The sequence below is a fragment of the Bos taurus genome, chromosome 2 (assembly GCF_002263795.3).
Source record: "Bos taurus isolate L1 Dominette 01449 registration number 42190680 breed Hereford chromosome 2, ARS-UCD2.0, whole genome shotgun sequence".
Lineage (NCBI taxonomy): Eukaryota > Metazoa > Chordata > Mammalia > Artiodactyla > Bovidae > Bos > Bos taurus.
This window is the reverse complement of record NC_037329.1, coordinates 63117148-63121620: the sequence shown is the minus strand read 5'-3', so window position 1 is coordinate 63121620 and position 4473 is coordinate 63117148. Positions and strand designations below refer to the sequence as shown.

The following is a 4473-nucleotide window of genomic DNA, read 5'->3' as shown; positions in this document are numbered from 1 at the left end:
GTAAGTACTATGATAAACAGATATTTAAGCACAGACTGGGATATTTGCCCTTAGGGAGAGGACTGAGTACTTGAGTCAGAGCATTTGGAACCATCAAGACCCAAAAGGCCAGGGGATCACTCTTCTAGTGCGACTCAGTCCCAAGGGCATGTACGTTTCTGGCTATCTGGTTAAGACCTGGTGAAATTTATCATTTGGGTTAATTGGGCAAGGATGTTTTATCTGCTTCGAATTAGTAAAGTGACTGGAGCAGAAGGCCATCTATTACTGTATTCAGTCGTTATCAAACATAATTGTATCGAACTGAATCTTGGCCAGATACTCTTAGATAGAAGTGCAGACCCCTTCAGACACAGAGGATCGTGGTGTGAACATAACAAAGCCAATGAACTGGAGAGTGTGACTCATGATGACTGCATGATCTCTGAACTGTGTCCGTATCAAAGAATGTTGTAAAAGAGTATATTTTCCTTAGCCCCAGTTACAAACGTATTTTATGGAGGAAGCAATTTGCTAAGTACGCTCCTGTTCTAGTACGAATAGTCCTGAGTGCTTAAAACCATGATCTAAGCTACCTTTGAGAGTCACCTTGGTAAATCAGACTTTCAACTTGGGAGCAGAATTTTTGGATTTTACAGGCTGATAGATTTGGGTGTTGAGGTTATGGGGCCAGCAGAATGAAACATTAAGCATTCATAATTGGTGTTTCTTTCATGTGTGTGGTCTTTGAACAAATTTTGTCCTTAACAACATCACAGAAGAAAAACTACCCCAGCAGCTGACAAGCAGATGAATGTCTGTGAATAAAAGCCTTAGTTAGAACTCAAATCATGTGACCGCGTGACTTTTATCAGAGGCTTCTCCCTGTCACCTTGAGAGTTTGTCCCGCTGGGAGAAACCAGAGAAAATAAGAAGTGTCTCCTTCAGAACCTCAAAAAGATTTTGCATCTCTAAAGATATGGGATTTTGTCTGAGATGGAACAAGCATATTTAATCCATCTTACACACCCTCCCCACCCCCACATCACACACATGACTTAAAGGGAATGAGCTTCATTTCAGAGATTGGTTTAGTTAAACCATCTGTCTTCCAGGGTCTGTCTGAAACTAGTGTAGTGTTGACAGATAGGGAAGTTCGTTCACTGCCCTTCAAGAGTTGCCAAGTGTGGCAGCTGGGGGCATAGCAGGCTGACATGGTGAAGACTCAGGACTGGGTCTGTGGTCCCTGGTACCCAGGTCCTGTGGCCTGTGCTCTGGGAAGGATACGCATCTTTCTGGCTCTCCTGTGGTATCTTTTGCCCCCTGTACTCTGTTGGGTTAACAGTCTCCATGGAGCAGGCAGACATGTCGGCATCTCGTGGCACTCCTGGGCTGTGCCTGTCTGCCACCAGGAATGGCATCACCTTCCCCCTTCAGTGTGCCAGCACCTAGCTGCCTTTGGAAGGGCCTCTTGGCTCCTTTCGAAATAACTGCTGAAAGAGCAGCTGTCTGTCGGCCTCCTCCAGAGCCGTGGAATTGGGCCGTTGTCAACCTGTTGGAGGAGTTCCCAACGCAGCAGACTGGCTGTCATTGACATTTATAACTTGAAAGCCATATCACAGATGAGTTTGCGTTTCTTATCATCCTTTAAATAGCGTTCAGGATAGAAAGCACACTCTCCACACTTCGACAACGCCCAGGGCTTGGGCAATGGTTGGGTCTTCCTGAAGGTGGAAGAAGCAGTTACCTTTGTCCCCTGGCCAGTTTGTAAACCCATCATCTCTCTTCTGACTCAGCTGGGAAAAAGATGTCCCAGCTTTCTGCTTGGGTTTATGTATGATCTAAACTGTTAGTTTAGATCAGGGAGGTGGTTGGCTTCTGCAAACAAATGACTCTTGAGCTCTGCCGTGGAGTCTGTGGTAAGAAATGCGTGTAGGGGAAAAAAAAAAGGGTGTTTCTCAAATAGGTTGGTAGATCCCACACCTGTTTTTTTATGCCTTAATTTCTCAAAGAAAATCTTCTCCATTTTGTTTCTGGAGATAGGACTGGAAGAGAAAGATGTCGTGTTTTGTTTTAAATGTATTTATTTGTGACTGTGCTGGGTCACTGTTGCTGTGTGCAGGCCTTCTCTAGTTGCGGCGCAGGCTTCTCATTACAGTGGCTTCTCTTGTGGAGCGCGGGCTCAACAGTTGTGACGAATAGACTCAGTTGCTCTGCAGCATGTGGAATCTTCCTGGGCTGGGATGGAACCTGTGTCCCCTGCATCGACAGGAGGACTCCTAACCGCTGGACCACCAGGGATGTCTGAAAGATGCAGTGTTGATGATAAAAAAATACAAATTAAAACCATAGCCACCCCAGTAGATCACATGAACACATTGCAAAAGAAAGCGGAGGAGATGCGGGAGGGCAGCGGAAGGCGCTGTATTCATTGTGGCTCTGTGTAAACCGTAAATTTCTTAAGCAGGAGGACTGGCCTTACTCCCTTCACATCACTGGTGGGGAGTGAAGATCCTGGCATGTGGCTTCAGGATGAGCTGAAACAACGAATGTCAGAGAGAAACAGGTCTTAGGTAGAAAAGTTTGGTTTCATTTTATTTGTATCCTGCTAGTGCAGGCACTGAAGTACAATCATCCACAAATCCAGATGATGGGGTTTCAAGTTCATGATGTTTTCCTGTTGGCGTCAAAGATGAGTAATCCTGGAAGAGGTGTAACAGAAAGGGGGGTGCTTAGATGGCGTGCCTGGGGTGCAATTAAAATGAAACAGCCTTCACTCTTTGTGCTCAGATTTCTTTCTGTGGTTCCTGGGACATGAGTGTTGTCATAGGAAATGTCGGTGCTTGACTTTGGCCATATGCTAGGCAGCTGAGTCCAGTGTGTGGCCTGCCTGGAGTGAGGCAGGACAGGCTGTTGAGCCAGCTTGATGGTGGCCACAGGCTTTGGGAAGAAAATCAGCTGAGGGTGGTTGTCACCTCCCTGGCCCTCTGCCTGTGGCGTGCATGGGAACTCCATCTCAGTCCTCCTTGTCAAAGCCCATGAGGTGCCTATGTTGTATCTAGAGAGCTGCTGCCCATTGATAACAACCACATTGGGTTAGCAATGCTGGCCTCAGGGAAAGGTGGGGGTGCAGGGCGGAGGTCAAGGCAGGGGCCACCCCTTGTCTTGTCCCTGGACCAGACAGGGAACAGCAGAGCAGTTGTCTTCCCAAGGCATGCCCAGTTTGGACAGGCTCTAATCAGAGCTCCCTGTTCATGGCAAGAAGTTTCAAAACAGTGTCATGCATCTGTTCTCTGGTTTACTTGAAAAAAATTTTTTTAAATTTCAAATACCCATAAAAGTGCAGCAACTTAGCAGAACACTCGCTCATTTACATCCCCCTTGACTCCCTGCCTTTCTGATCCATGGTTGACACATGTCTTAATAACTGAGAGGTGCTGAAAATTAAAATTAAAATTACTATCCTTTTGTCTCTGGAAATTCTGAAACAGTGTGGTCTCCCTGGAACCGAGACAGACACTGAGCCCCGCATAGTGTCCATACTCTGGGAACGGGTGGTGCTGTCTGACTCTGCTGTTTCCTGGGGTTTCTTTTGTTCCTTCTGCTAGGTCATGGCCATCATTGCCATTTGTCTGGTTTTCTCTGCATTCATTTTCAAGGACATGTATGTGTTTAAATCGTTCTCTCCAGGTCCTCCTCCCCACTAGCTCGGGCTTCCTTGTAAGGTGTTGTTCAGTGGGTCCTGTTGGGCAGAGCTAATGTGGTCTCCACATCCCCTTCCCTTCCCATAATACTTCATCATACCTGATGCCACACACATAGACACACTGTCTCTGATATGCACACTCGCTCTTATGTGTGCATACTCACGCACGCACACGCACACACTTGTGCACACTCACGCACTCATACACACTCACTCACACACATGACTCACTCTGTAAATAATCTCTCCTTTCTGTCCAAGCCAGTGTGGGATCTCTCCGTGTATCCCCATCTCCCTGGAGGAGAGAGGCAAAGTCTCCTTCACTTTTCATCCCAGGTTGAGATGATGAATAGACATCATCTGTCAGGCATGCTGAGGTTCTCTCTTGGGTTAATTAATGTGGGTAACAGCTACTGACAGGTTTCCAGTCCTTTCTTCTTGTACCGTGACTGCTTTCTGGGACTAGTTGTTGTCATTGTTGTTTAACTGCTAAGTCGTGTCTGACTCTTCGTGACCCCATGGACTGTAGCCCGCCAGACTCTTCTGTCCATGGGATTCTCCAGGCAAGACTACTGGAGAGGGTTGCCATATCCTCCTTCAGGGAATCTTCCCGACCCAGGGATCAAACCCAGGTCTCCTGCATTGCAGATGGATTCTTTACCACTGAGCCACCAGGGAAGCCTTTCTGGGACCAGAGTCCTGTGTTATTGTAGCTGTGTGGATGGAGGACTGATTAATCACTTGACTTCCTTTTGGCCTGAGCTCAGGATGGCTCACAGGAATTGGTA

General features: G+C 47.0%; 1 protein-coding gene across 10 annotated transcripts in view; it reads left to right on the top strand.

Annotated features, from left to right (window-relative positions):
* The window catches only part of MGAT5 (alpha-1,6-mannosylglycoprotein 6-beta-N-acetylglucosaminyltransferase), a 398270-nt gene that overhangs the window by 59799 nt on the left and 333998 nt on the right, over nucleotides 1-4473 (top strand). The window lies entirely within an intron of this gene.